The 16,318-nt window shown below is 32.2% G+C and overlaps 1 non-coding gene and 2 pseudogenes across 1 annotated transcript; 1 reads left to right on the plus strand and 2 right to left on the minus strand.

Annotated features, from left to right (window-relative positions):
* Positions 1 to 811: 811 nt before the first annotated feature.
* LOC125419339 (photosystem I P700 chlorophyll a apoprotein A1-like) lies at positions 812 to 3,040 on the minus strand (annotated as a pseudogene).
* A 4,146-nt stretch (positions 3,041 to 7,186) lies between these two features.
* LOC132799854 (small ribosomal subunit protein uS4c-like) lies at positions 7,187 to 7,747 on the minus strand (annotated as a pseudogene).
* Positions 7,748 to 14,132: 6,385 nt separating this feature from the next.
* TRNAW-CCA (transfer RNA tryptophan (anticodon CCA)) lies at positions 14,133 to 14,206 on the plus strand. Its single transcript has one exon. It is a non-coding gene; the product is annotated as a tRNA-Trp (tRNA).
* The last annotated feature ends 2,112 nt before the right edge of the window (positions 14,207 to 16,318 follow it).

Below are 16,318 nucleotides of genomic sequence, written 5' to 3' on the forward strand. Positions count from 1 at the left end.
TAGCTAAATGATGATGACCAATATCAGTCAAACCATAAAGTTTGCGTTTGTGAATGGAATCCTCCGAGAAGTGTTAGAATGGTAGCTCCAAGCCCTTGGGAGGTACCAAATAAATGACTACTTGAATCGGGGTTTTTAGCATAAAGATTCCACTGACCGGTAAAAAGTGGGCCTAATCCTTAGGGGTGCAGCAATACATCTAAGAAATTATTCCAGCGCACATATTTCCCCCTAGCTCATGGAATAGTGACATGAACTAATTGTCCTATCCAAGCCAAGGAACTTACTCTGAATAGTCCTGATAAATGATGATTGAGGCACGATTCGGCATTTTTGAACCACAAAATGCTCGATTTCCATTTCGGTTGTAGGTGTAACCAACCAGCTATTAAAGATATGGAAGAAAGAAATAATAGAAAAAGAGTTCCATTATAAAGATCTCCATTAGTACATAAACCGATTGTATGCCACCAATAATAAACACCATAATAAGCGATATTCACTAGGCCAAGAGCACCCCCCAATAAAAGCTTCCACAGCTTGTTGACCAAAATGAGGATCCCAAATTGCATGAGCAATAGGTCTTACCCGTAAAGGGTCCTCTACCCATGCCTCAAAAGTTCCTTTCCAAGCCACATGAAACAAATTTCCAAAAGTCCACAGAAAAATTATTGCTAATTGCCCGAAATGGGAAGCAAAAATATTCTAATAAAGACACTCCTTAGTAATATCATCATGAGTTTCGAAGTCATGTGCAGTAGTAATACTAAACCAAATACAATGTGTAAAGGGGTCCTGAGATAAGCCTTGGCTAAACCTTGGAAATAATTCCTGCTAAGAAGAACGCCCATGTTGTGGTAATTCCACCTAGAAGGTAATGGGTTACTCCTACAGCAAGTCCTTGGACAATGCTTAAGGCTCCAAGCTGAGTAGCAGGAGCTACTTTTAATTTATTATCAGCCCAAATGATGGATTCAATAAGTTCTTGCCAATAACCATGCCCGCTGAATATAAACATTAAACTAAAAGTCCATACAAAATGAGCATATAGGAAAAAAAGGCCACATACAGATAATGAAGAGCCATAGGACTGAATTACCTGGGATGCCTGTGCCCATAAGAAATCGCAGAGCCACCCATTAATCTTAATGGAACTTTGCACAAAGTTGCCTCCCGTGATATGAGTTACCATTCCTTAATCACTTATACTACCATAACATCTGACTGTATTTTCCAACTGAAATGGAATATTACTACAAAAATTGAATTATACATCCAGAATAGCCCGAAGAAGACATGATCCTAAGTGGATACTTGACATGTCCCCCCCTTTCAGGCCCATCACATGGGAAACGAAAACCAAGATTTGCTTTATGTAGTATCAAACATGAACTATGAGCAAATAGAACACCTTTCAGAAGTATCAATACCATCATATGAATCGTAAATGCATGAATGTGATGTACCAAAAAATTGGCAGTTCCTAATGGAATAGGTAACCAAGCAACCTTGCCACCCATGACCACTAAATCACCACCCTCCCACGTTAAACTGGTACTTGTTGTTGAATAAGGGGCCGTTGCACCAGGTGCTAAAGCATGGGTGTGTTGTATCCATTGAGCAAAGATGGGGTGTAATTGTACAGTTGTTTCTGAAAACATATCTTGGGGACACCCTAAAGCACTCATAGTATCACTATGAATATACAAACCAAAACTGTGAAATCCTAAAAATATACATGCCCATTTGAGATGTGATATGATTGCATCGCGATGTCTAAGGGCCCGATCTAATAGATCATTGTATCGAGTAGTTGGATCATAGTCTCTTACCATAAAAAATGGTTGCATACGCAGCACCACCAACTATGAGAAATCCACCAATCCACAGGTGATGTGTGAACAATGAAAGTTATATATGGATGAGGGGGCATCGAATACATATGGTGAGCTGCAACAATAGTTAAAGAGCCCAACATAGCTAGGTTAATAGATAATTGAGAATGCCATGACATTGTTAGGATCTCATATAGACCTTTATGACCCTAGCCGGTAAATGGGCCTTTATGAGCCTCTAAAATATCTTTTGTGCCATGACGAATGCCCCAGTTGGTCCCATACATGTGACCTGCTATTATGAAAAGAATTGCAATAGCTAAATGATGGTGTGCTATATCAGTCAGCCATAGATCCCCGGTTACTGGATCTAATCCTTGACGAAAGGTAAGAAATTCCGCATATTTTAACCGATTCAATGTGAGAAAAAAGGTTGCTCCCTCAGCAAAACTGGGATAAAGTTTAGCCAAAAGATCTCGATTCAAGATAAATTCATGAGGAAGTGGAATCTCTTTAGGATCTACTCCAGCATTTAGAAATTGATTAATCAACAAAGATACATGTACTTGATGCCCTGTCGAAGAAAGAGATGCAAGTCCTATTAACCCTGCTAAATGATGATTTAACATACATTCTACATCTTGGAACCAAGCCAATTTTGGAGCAATTTTATGATAATGGAACCAACCAGTAAAAAGCATTAAGCTCACAAAAACCAATGCACCAACTGCAGTAAAATAGAGCTATAATTCACTAGTTATTATAGATGCTCGCCAAAGCTGAAAAAACCAGAGGTTATTTATATTTCTCTGAAACCACCGCCTACATCACCATTCAATATTTCTTGACCCACTATTGGCCAAACCACTTGGGCATTAGGCCCAATATGAGTAGGATCGCTTAGCCATGCTTCATAATTGGAAAAACGAGCACCGTGGAAATACATACCACTCAGCCAAAGAAAAATGATGGAGAGTTGGCCGAAATGGGCACTAAATACTTTTCGAGAGATCTCCTCCAAATCATTGGTATGGCTATCGAAATCATGAGCTCCAGCGTGTAGGTTCCAGATCCAAGTGGTAGTATCCGGTCCTTTAGCTATTATTCTTGAGAAATGACCTGGTCTGGCCCATTCCTCGAATAAGTTTTTATGGGATCCCTATCTACCAAATTTTAACTTCTGGTTCCAGCAAACGAATAATCATTAAGTCCTCCTCTTTTTGGACAACACATACAAAAAGACCCGCCAATAGTTAAGTAATTAGTGAACCTATGAGAGATGTTTAGACTTAGTTTTTTATCTTCTATCTCCCATCTATCTATTTTCTTTAGTTATTCACTAGAGCAATTATGATCTGGAAGTCGATTCGGGGCAAGTGTTCGAATCTATTATGACATAGTCAGGGGGCGCTTAACGGACCTTCTTAATCATATAAAATGTTTTTAGGACGCTTTGAATTGACGTAATTCTTTTTTGTGCAACCTAATGTATTCATATTTTAATTAGAAGTTCTTAAATGAAGACACTTTATGTCTTACATAGAATATATTACTATTACTCTATTCCAAACCGTGTGAATAGTCATTAGTCATTAGTAAGAGATATACCAGTATGTCTATTTACTCATTCGAGGGTCTCTTTTACTTTTATTAGTTATTATTAATAACAGCAGAAAAGAAATATATTTTCTAACTTATCTGTATATCGTTTATCCCTATGAAATAGCAGACAAAATAGAACGATCTTAGAAAGAGAAGGGATATAATGAAATCTTTTGATTGGTTCTTCCCAGAGAAATGATCCATTTTATTTGATTGATAGAGACAACAAACAATTCATAAACAATTCATTATAACAAATAAGAAAAATATAAAACAAAATAAAAAAGTTAGAATAAAATAGTGTTCTTGTTCGAAATGCCTTGTGATCTTCAACCAATTTTACACTTCAATACTCGGAAGCTTGGTCGAACCAAGCGTCCACAATTTCAGAATCTTCTGTTGAATGGCCTGATCTCCCCGGTTGGAATAGGTGAGTAAATTCCTTCCTTTAGAACCGTACTTCAGAGTTTCCGACCTCATATGGCTCAGCAGTCAAATTCTTTTAGTATCTCATTTTTTTAATCTACCATATATAATTGAATAAGATTTCTTATGGATCTATCCCATTTTTTTCTATCGAGTTAACCACAAGAGGTTATGAGTTTCAAACTTTAATTTTGCTTAATGATTTAATCAGTTTTATCTTTTCTCCCACCTTTATAAAGCATAGGTATTTCCGCTATCATTAGAATTTTCTGAAAGGTAACTATCTCGGTTTCATATATAAATTTATATAAAATCTTTGAAAAAGACTTTCTTCATAAGAAGAAAAAGACTTACTATCGTTGGGATCTAATGCTACATCGCTGCTCAACACCTTAAGGGATCAACTCTATTACATAAATGGATTCCTAACTTTTTTCTCATATCATGATATAAGTAAGCAGATGTTATTGTATTGGCCCAAAATCTCACGAATTGATCTTTACAGCCTTTCCTTTTCAGTAAGACCTTTTATCCATAGAATAAAGTATCTCGGCATACCAATTTAGTCATATTTCCACTTCTATGAAGTGCATTTCTTTACTACAGCTAGTAAAAATCGTTGTTTTGGATGATAGATATGTAGAACGCCTATTTTTTCTAGTATTTATTAACGGATTTGCTCTTTCTTTCCCTTTCTATAGTTGAGATAGTTGCACGTAATGACAGATCACGACCATATTATTAAAACCTCGTGGTAAGAATGGGTTCACTCTAGTGCCTGAAATAATATTCCAAAGCTTTTGTATATTCTTCGCTCCTTGTATGGATAAGGCCTACGTTATAAAGTATATAACTTCGATCATAGGGTCGATTTCTAATCGCATAGCTTCATAATAATTCTATAAAACTTCCGTATAATTTTCTTCGGGTTGAGCCGACATCTGTTACAATCGTCGTTCAATTCAAAGAATCTCATAACAGTACATGAGATTTTCATCTCATACGGCTCCTCCTTTATGTGTATAATGAGAATAATACATGGAATCCACAAAGATTGAAATAAAATAGTCTCATTATAAACTGAGTGAGGCTAGTGTTTTTACAAGAAGTCTCTAACCAACTTTCTTGTAAAAAAACCTTTCCTTCACATCAAGCATGTTGTTACTACATAAAATAAAAAAGGGTGACTCCAACAATTTCTTTGTCTTCAATGCCTCTTAATTTCCAGGAATTAGTCACTTCACCAGTCTTCGATGGTTATATGGGTATCCAAAATATGAACGAGATGGATGTTTATTGTCCCAACCATTCTTGTTTGTCCCGATCCTGATAAAGAAAAGGTATAATTTATACCAAAGTTTTCATGTTGTTGATTCCTAGGAGTAGTGCCTCTTCCCCCATGCCCCCTATCGGTACTAGTGGAGTAGGTTTGACCTAACCCATAGGGTAACTTTTCGCTCAATACTCTAAAATCTACAATTGAAGCATCTGAGGCTACATTGATCGGGGACACACGACAGAAGGGCTTGTTTTGTTTACAAACTTCACCTTTAACAAGCGTAGATTTATTTCAATAAATTTTTTTTCCTTCTATTCCGAGTGTCTTTCTCCTAAGATTGAGAATGGTAAAATAAAAAAGTATAACTATAAAAAAGAAAAAATTAGAAAATATATAAAAAATATATAAAATTGATTTATAACTTTATAATTGATAATTGTAATTTATTATAATTATATAATTATTTATAATTATAATACATATACATAATAAATTTATTATTAAATATATATACAATAAATATATTATTTATTAATTATAATTTATTACAATGTAATTAATTTATTTATAATATAATTAATTTATTATATATTTTTATAATTTATTATAACATAATATTTTATAATATAATAAATAAAAGAATCAAATCGCACCATCTCAGTAATAAATGAATGCCTTTTTCTCTCCCGAAGTTGTCGGAATTATTCGCAATAAGATATTGGCTACAATTGAGAAGGTCTTATCAATAATATTTCCATTTACTCCAAATCTAGACATAGGTAGAAATCCATTCTATAATTTCTTTGAATTACCCTTCGTGTTGTGAGAAAATAATCCCCAAATAAAGGGAATTGGACAGTATAAAATAACGTAAAAACAGACTCATTAAAAAAGAAGACTTTCTACTCAAATTCTTTCTTTTTCTTTTTCACATTAATCAATAAAAACTAAGAAATATGTGGGGATTCCTATTTATACTAGTAAAAATATAGTAGTAATATAATAGTAGTAGTAAAAGAATGAAAGGAACTATTCCTATTTCATTGAAGTTGAAGAATCAAAGAATTTTTCCTTCAGATTAGGATAATTAGAGATGTTTTAATCGAATTATGATCAAAAGAGAGAAGAAAAGAAGCAAATAATCATTCTATGATGGATGAAAATAGACTAATCATCCATTTTGTGTTGTGTGTATAAAGGGTATACGCTATAAAATCAAATATAAAAACCCCTGGACGTTTTCTGAATTTGGAATAAATCTATGGGTCCGAAGTTGGGATAAGGGATTGAAAGATCTAAAACTAAAAAGTCATTTTATAATTTTTATGAAAATGGATGAATAATTTAAACTAAATATAATAATCACCTAAAAGTATCCATTAAACATAGTCTCAAAAAATAGATTGCTCGGTGTATTCGTTCCAATTCAGTGATTTAATCCGGTATAAATATTAGAAAAAGCCGGGAGTGCTGTCTTCACAAACATAAATCTTTATCTATTGTTTTTCACCAAAAAAAATTATTTTTCCCCATCGTCGAAGGAAGGGTTTATCTTTAATTTAATAAAAGTCTTTCTATTAAAAAAAAAAATAGAGTGTACACACCTATCCAAAAATCAAATATGAATAACTCACTATAAACTTGGTTTCTGAACCATAATCGTTATGTAGGTGAGATGGCCGAGTGGTTGAAGGCATAGCATTGGAACTGCTATGTAGGCTTTTGTTGACCGAGGGTTTGAATCCCTTTCTTTTCGTACACTTTATCTAATTCACCAATGTTACTGATCGCAATGTATCAAATAACGTTGGATACCATTATTCCAATAGTTAGCCCTCTCTTTGATTTAGATTCTCTACTCCTAATACTAATTTCTATGGCATGGAAAATGCTGTAATGTAAAGAAGGGACAAGGAATGAAAATCGCCCTACTAATCTATGATACATGAATGGGAAAAAAATCCCCTGATCAAAACCCCTTACCTTGGGTCTTTTTACGTAGTAAGGGGTGTCCAAACCCCTATTCTTATTATTTTAGTTTGGTTTAAGTCTGACGAGAATAATATTCTACAACAAGCATCTCATTTATTTTCAGACCGACCCATTTACTATCTATTATTTGATTGATTAATCCTTTATGTTGAAATGGGTGAAGCATTAAATGTTTTGGTAATTCCTCAGGGAAGGCTGAATCAAGATAATTTTGAACCAGCCCTAGTTTTTTGTTCATCCCTTGCTGTAATAATATCTCAGGGTTTGGGGCCATAACTTGGTATATCTACTATACGACCATTAACTAAAATATGTCTATGGTTAACCGATTGGCGAGCTTGGGGAATAGTCCAAGCCATGCCCAATCGAAAAAGTATGTTATCCAAATGCATTTCAAGTAATTGTAGTACAACCTGACCCATCGACCTTTTGGCTTTTCCGGTGGTACGAACATATTTAAGTAATTGTTGTTCTGTAAGACCATAATGAAAGCACAATTTTTGTTTTTCTTCTAAACAAATACGATATTGGGATTTTTTACCGGGGCACAATTGGTTTCTAAGATCGCTTCCGGCTCAAGGTTTTGACTAGTTCGTCCCGGTAAAGCCCCCATATGACATATTTTTTGAAACGAGGTGCTCTGTAACGTGACATAAAGACTCCTTATTTTATTGAAATTTCATAGACCTAAATGAAATTAAAACTAAACTAAATGATAAATGAAGTGAAATTTACTGAAGTCTTGGACTACAAAAAATAATTAGATGAATTGTATCAATATCTGAATCTTATTGTATTGTATATATAATATATGTATATATAAATATTATTTATTATTGTGTATAATTTTTATACAATACAATAATTAATTTTATAAAAAAATATAAATAAGCAAATAATAAATAAGCAATATATAAATAAATAACAAAGTTTTCTTTTCTTGGTTGATTTGTTTTACAGAGATTGAACTTCTAGTTTTTTTTTTTTTTTAAATTGGGAGTTTCTATGAGATAATAGAGAGATAATAGATCGGTGACCCTTGGTAAGGTAAAAGGGTATGAAGCCTTTTCAATATTCATATTATCTCAATATTCTTATTATCGATATTGTAAATAAATAAAAAATCAAATAGATGGAAGAAAGCCAGCTATTGTAATCGAACCGATGACCATCACATTACAAATGCGATGCTTTAACCTCTGAGCTAAGGGAGCTCGCATAACACAAATTACACATGCATAGGAATTTAGTAAACTACTGGATCATAGCTACTAACTGTTCATAATTCATATGACTGGGGAGACGAATCTAGAATAGAAGTTCAAAGAAATATTGGATATTTGAATATTATAAAACATAGCAATTAACATAACAATTAATATAACGCTATATAATTTCAATTTTTTTATCAACTCTATGTTTATCAATAACCAATATGTTGATTATATAGTAAGAATTTTTTTGTGAATTAAAAAATGACTTTGTAATTATTTTTGAATATTATAATATTAATGTTTATAATATGAAAAAGATTAAAAAGATTATAATTATTATAATAAAGAATTAATATTATAAAAATATTATAATAAAAAATTTCCTTTTTAGTTCTTTTTTTTTATATTACTTATATTGTTATTATAGAAGGTCCGCCCTAAGAAAAGCGGAAGAGGAAGAAAAAAATGAAAAAGAAAAGTGCAATCCAATCTATATAAATACAATCCAGATCATAATGAAGCATTCCAATGTTTTCATTCGGAAAGGTGAAATCTAAAACGAAAAAAAAAGAATCGATCGTTTAAGTATTCAAAATTACACACTAAAAATGATAGAGATAGGGGCATAGCATGTTAGCTTATACATCTACCACATATATATTTAGGTATAATAAATATACATAACATATATGTGGTATATATCCATATATATATATATATTGTATATTGAATTTAATTTCGTATTGAATTTAATTTCAAATACAGAACTGATAGAATCTTTTCTGATTGGACCAAATATGAGTATCCGATAGAGATGAAAGCAGATAGACAATAAATCCAAATTAGGAGAAAATGCATTTCCACTACTATCTAATGAATTCAACGGTTCCAGCCTAATATAAATAAATGAATAAAGAAGAGTGGCATCAAGACCTTAATAAAAAGTGTGGGGGGGGAGGATATGGCAAAATTGGTAGACGCTACGAACTTAATTGGATTGAGCCTTGGTACGGAAACCTACCAAGTGATAACTTTCAAATTCAGAGAAACCTTGGAATTATAAATGAGCAATCCTGAGCCAAATCCTATTTTCTAAAAACAAACAAGGATTCAGAAAGTGATAATAAAAAAGGATAGGTGCAAAGACTCAATGGAAACAATTCTAACAAGTGGAGTTGGCTGCAATGCATTAGTCAAGGAATACTTCTATCGAAACTCCAGAAAGGATGAAGAATAAACCTATATATACGTATACATACTGAAATACTATCTCCAAGCCAAATGATTAATGATGACCCAAATATTTATTTATTTATTTATATGTTTATATGAAAAATGAAAGAATTTTTTTCTCATTCAACATTCAACATTCATTATGTTTCTCATTCATTAATTTTTTTTCTCATTCAACAGCATCGTTTTCTTGTACTGTACTGAAACTTACAAAGTTTTCTTTTTTCTTACTTCTTTTTTTTCAAGAAGGCCTAGATAAGACTGTGTACTCCCCTTTTCGTCTTTTTAATTGACGTAGACTCAAGTCATCTATAAAAATGAGGATGATGCATTGTGAATCATCGGGATAGCTCAGCCGGTCGAGCAGAGGACTGAAAATCCTTATGTCACCAGTTCAAATATGATTCCTGGCACATGGATTGTTTGTGTGGTTATCGATTCTACAAATTGGTCGACATACATATTCATTAATTAATAGTATAGATCATGATACATGTTTATCCATCTAAGCGGCTGGAGAGATACCCCTTCTATTTAAGAAATATAGAATATTTGTAGATGAGTATTTATAGATGAGTAAAGCATATCTAAAGAGACAAATAGATTTTGTTTCCTCATTTTTTTATTTATTTGTTGATACTGTGTTTCCTCTCGTTCCCAAAGAATGGTACTACTTCTTCTACATTACAAGGGGAGTTGAGGGGTATGAATAGCCAAGATTCATTTCAGATATAATACAAATATAATATGAACCCCTTGCATCCATTTCTTTCAATTTTATTTTCTTATTCTATTTCCCCGTTTCTCCCTATGTTGTTACTTTCTAGGTTGTTACTTTCTGGAACCCATCTAAGTGATGTGCGCGGTACATAGTTCTGCATCATTAACTCTTTCATTCCATTGACTCAGCTCAGCTCATGTGGAAAAAGTATCTTTCAAATTTTGAAAATCGTACTGAATCCCTCTAATTTTATTTTTTTTTATTTTTTTCTTTAGGATTTTTTTTAGCCTATCCTTTTTTTTAACTTATACATAATATATGAAATGAATGAAACTTCAGCTCTTTGATCTATAAAAAAAAGTACAAATATTCTCTAAATATCTGGAGTTGTAGAAGTGAAGATGAGTTTCTGATTATTCAATGAGCATGTTGTAGTTCATAAAAATTAGGGGCAATATAATCCTTACGTAAAGACCATCCTATCCAACTTTCCGGCATAAAGATACGTTTTAGACGTGCATGATTATTATAAAAGATTCCCAACATATCATAAGATTCCCTTTATTGAAAATCTGCACTTTTCCTAACCCAGAAAACAGAAGGAATTCTAGGATTCCGCCTTGGGGCAAATACTTTTATGCATACTTCTTCCAATTGATCTATACCATACTCTATTCACATAAGATGACACACACTAGCTAACAGTCCACCAGGTACTACATCATAGGAGCATTGGGAGCATACATAATTGTAACTGTATACATATAAAATGACAACAATGGAATGCCAATCCTCGGGCTTTATTTGTAAAGTCTTTATTCCTTAGTAATCAAAGCCCAAAGATCTATGAACTAGCCCATGTTTGACTAACAAAGCAGACAAATGACCCTGCATCTTTTTTATCTCTCCCGCATTTTTTATTTGTATTGTATTTTATTTGTATTGTATAAGTATTTTAAATATTTGACATTTACAATTACGATGAAATTTATGAAGATTGGCTTGCTGTTTGGTATTCTGTATATGTACAAAAAAAAGCTCCTGCCTAATTCACTAATTCATGGGAAGATATTGAACTTTAGTATTTGAAAAATGTTTAAGGGGGGATCTCTGAAGTAGATGGTGGTTGATAGAGTAATCTTGCATTATAATTTCCCATATGAGTACTACGTCCAACATGAAACTTGTGGCTGGTAGTAAAACACTGATTCGCCTGTTGAGATCTAAACTTCATAGATTTCTCGAGATATTTTTTTCCAAAGTTTTGTTATAGCATCTATAACGACCTCTGGTTTAGGTGGACAACCAAGCAAATAGACATCTATGGGAATTAGCTTATCAACCCCCGAACAGTACTATAAGAATTGGTACTGAACATCCCCTCTGTTATTGTACATGCTCCCATAGAAATAACATATTTCGGTTAAGGCATATGTTCATATAATCTCACTAAGGAAGGGGCCATTTTCATTGTTACTGTACCCGCTGTTAAAATTAGATCTGCCTATCTAGGACTAGATCTTGGCACCAGTCCATAAGGATAAAAGTTGAGTCGCGATCTTATTAATGAATCAAATTCAATAAAGCAACAACTGGTACAATAGAGAAGCGGTCATAAACTGGAGAGTCTTGACCAATTTGAATGATCACTTGATGTAGTTGAAATAACTGAATTTTGGATTGTTCAATCAAGGAAGGGAAACTCAATAATGGAATTCATAAATGTTTCGATTTATTTATTTATTTATTATCTGATGAATACTCAAGAGCTAAGACCATTCCAAAGCTCCTTTTCGCCATGCATAAATTGAACCAACAATTAGGATAAGCATGAAAATTAAAACTTCTATAAATACGAATCCCCCCAATACATCAAAACTCATTGCCCATGGATAATGAAAAACCATTTCAACATCAAAAACAACAAAAACGAGAGCAAGCATATAATAATAGATTCGAAATTGTAACCAAGCATCCCCCATTGGTTCTATTCCCGATTCATAACTCGAAAGTTTTTCGGGTCCTTTGCTAACCGGGGTTAAAACTCCAGAAATTTATGATTTTCATTGGTACCAAACCCAATCATTTCAATTTTTAATTTACGACGAGAAAGAATTCCCCATTGGTAGAAAATGGTATCCATTAAGCAGGAAAATCCAATTTAAAAGGCGGAAAGGTTATGCCTTTATTCTTGACTCTTGCAAGAACGAACTAACAGGGTCAGCTACTCAGCTAATCTTCATAATTAAATAACATTACTGTATCGGTGGGTTTCGTTGTGAAAGACATATTACTAGATAATTATGGGTAGAGCCAAAGAGTGTGAACTGTACAAGTTAACAATAACATTCATTAAATGAAAGAAAGGTCTCCGGTGTATAGAGAGGACCTCACCAATTACGAAGAAACCATAGAAACGATGGAACCCACTATACCCATTTATATTTACTACTTTTTGATTTAATATGTTTTTTTGATACTAGCTATCAAAAAAATTATTATTTCAAGGTGAAAGCCTGTAAAAAAAATCATGGTCGGGAAGGTTATACTAGTAAAAGCCATTGGAATTTTGTTTTATACATTGGAAGAATACGTTTTGTTATTAATAGACTAGGAAAAGGGAAGAAAATAACTGAAAGAAAAGAAATCAATTAGTTATTCGTCAAAGTTTCATTTATTCAATAACCAGAATTAAACAGGATATATAGCTCGAAAACGTAGAATAAAAATTTGTTTATTTGCCTTAAGCTTTCGAGGGGCTCATTCAAGACTTACTCGGACTATTACTCAACAGAAAATAGGAGCTTTGGTTTCAGCTCATCAGGATAGAGATAGGCAAAAGAGAGATTTTCGGCGTTTATGGATCACTCAGGTAAATGCAGTAAGTCGAGACAATAATGTATACTATAGTTATAGTAGACTAATACACAATCTGTACAAGGGGCAGTTGCTTCTTAATCGTAAAATACTTGTACAAATAGCTATATTAAATAGGAATTGTTTTTATATGATTTCTAATGAGATCATAAAATAAGGAGATTGGAAGGAATCCATTGGAATGTTTTAAATGGAGTTCCCTGTAGAATGAATTCCGGGAAGGTAGAGTAGAAATTAGTATGATAAAATATCATCCTATGAGAAAGTTGTCAAAATGAACAAACATGTTCAATAAAAAAAGAATTGTTCTTCTTTCCCAATTATTTTTTCTTACAACACAATAATTAAACCTGGATTCTCAAAGTTTTCGAACAAAATGTAAATTCGTATTTGAGTTCGGATTGGAATTTTATTTCGATTCAATTGAAGAGTTATTTAATTTTAGTTCTCAGACCAGTAGTTCGAGTGGTCGACTCGCTTCTTTCAAATTGTTTCTCATTATTAAGAAAAGGTAATGAAGATAAGTCCTTTTTTACTTCTACACGAGAATTCCCAAAAAATATTCATTTTTTTTACTTTACGGCGGGTTTTATCTTTATTTAATATGTATATAATATAAGTCTTTTATTATTATATGTTATATGATATATGAGGCAAAAAAGAAGAAATAGCAAGATAGTTTGTGTATATTAATGGAAGAAATAAAGATGTGGAAAACAAGACAGAGATTCTCTACAATGACACTGTAGCCAATTGAAGGGATGTAGCATAGCTTGCTAGCGCATTTGTTTTAGGTACAAAATGTCATGGGTTCAAATCCTGTCATCCCTTCATATTACTTATGGGCAGTAAGATTGGATATACAAAATCAATCTCTAGTTTTATTATATTTTTTATGATAGTATATACATGCAAGACAAATTGGGTCACAAAATCGTTTTTGTGATAATAAAGCGCTCTTAGTTTAGTTTGGTAGAATGTGGGTCTCCAAAGCACGATGTCGTAGGTTCAAATCCTACAGAGCGTGATTCCGTTCTTGTTACTTGTTCGATTGAAAATTATGCTGAAATACTTTAACAGCAATCTTAATTGGACCTCTTGTAGATTAAAGAAAAAGAAAGTAGGAGGTCAATCAAAAAAATGAGACGTTAATTAATCAAACATCCAATTGATCACCATGTCTGTATTGTAAATATGCAGTTACAAATAATCCAACCAAAGTAATAGGAATTTGACATAAGACAATTCCAAATAGAAAAACTTTAATCATTTCAATTTCTTTGAACGGAGAAAATATATCTATTCTATCTTTAAATATTAATCCGTATTACCCATGAATCTCAATGACCAATAATTGGAAATTGACAGGGTAAGGAACTATAAAATATATGAACTACCACATAAGGGTTTTTTTAAGAATGGTTCATGCAATTAATTTCAAATAATCGTATCTTGTTTAGACCAATAAATGGGGTTGAGGTTATAGTCAAAGCTACTTGTAGAAAACCAAAATAACTAGTTATAGTAAGCATGAAAAGGATAAATTCAAATTGAATATGTTTTTTTTATAAATATGTTTATAAAGCACTTCCCTAAGTTTCCAGTTTTGAAAGATACGAGGATAAGCAAAAATACCAATTGCAAGGATAAATTCAATTGAAAGTTTTTGATTCAGCAATTATTATAATTAAAGATGGTAGTGACAAAAATAGAGTAACATAGATAAGAAATCAATTCATCATCCGGGACATCTAACCCTCCTGAAAGTTGGAATCAACAGATTCCTTGAGCAACTCTTGAGTCAAGTAAATATCTATAGTATATAGATATAGAATATTAATAATTATTATAAATATTATTAATATTAAAGTCTTCATTCAAAAAATTAAACTTTCTTTGAATGACTATGGAAAAAAAATGAGAAAATAATTTCTAGTTTAATCTTTTTTTATTGTATCGACGAATCCATTTTTTTTTTTTTTAGAATGATAAGTAACCTTATCTTCTAATGAAAATTCCTTTTATTTATATTTACTTTAAATTGAAATTGAACTTATTAGATTTAGTAGTAGGTTCATTCACATAATCTATCGAATGAAACAAAAAAAAGTCTCATATGATCATATCACTCAAAATGGGGTTTTACAATTTGTCTTTCCATATTACACAGCCCCATCCTTGTAATTAGATAAAGAACAACCCCTTCTTTTGGGTCTAATACAACACCAATGCATATATCGTGAGTATTTGTTTTTATTTTTTCTTTATTCTTTCATTGAATACTATCTACTATTGTTACTTGTTATTGGATGACTAACCAATTCCTTAAAATGAAAAAAAAAAATTCCAACAAAAAACATTTTCTCCAACCAAAAAAGTATTTTTTAAAATGGAACATCTAATTGAATCATGAGAATATGATAATCTCTTTCATAAATTATTAGAAACCAAGAAACAATCACATTCACATTTTACCTGATCCTTAGTTTCGCGCCCAAAGCCAATAATAGAGAAAAACCTTATATTATAAGTACTACTACGAGTACTACAGGAATTTGACATATTTGCTATTGAATAGTGTATAATTCTACATGGACAAGTAACAAGAAAAGAAAGAAATTATCTAACATTTCATTTCGATACCGATTGTGAAATTTTGTTGTTGTGTCGGAAGAAGGATAGCTATACTGATTCGGTATACTCTACTGAATGCGGTTAATATAAATTTTGTAACATTTTCTTATTTTTTTGATGGTCACCAATTAAAAGGCAATATTTTTTCAATTTTTGTTATAGCTATTGTAGCCGCTGAAGCAGCTATTGGACCGGCTATTGTTTCATCAATTTATCATAACAGAAAATCAACTCGTATTAATCAATCGAATTTGTTGAATAAGTAGTATTAATCATAGAAATTAGAATATTCATAAATTCGAATTTGCATGTATTATTAGTAAATGGAAATTTACTGATTTCAACTTTTAGGGAATCGATCCCCCTTTGACTGTACAAGAATATGCGGAGCTTAACATATCTGGAAGCACAGGAGAACGTTCTTTTGCTGATATTATTACAGTATTCGATGCTGGGTCATTCATAGCATTACTATACCTTCCTTATCCATTGCGGGTTGGCTATT

Source organism: Ziziphus jujuba, chromosome 11, assembly GCF_031755915.1.
Source record: "Ziziphus jujuba cultivar Dongzao chromosome 11, ASM3175591v1".
Classification (NCBI taxonomy): Eukaryota; Viridiplantae; Streptophyta; class Magnoliopsida; order Rosales; family Rhamnaceae; genus Ziziphus; species Ziziphus jujuba.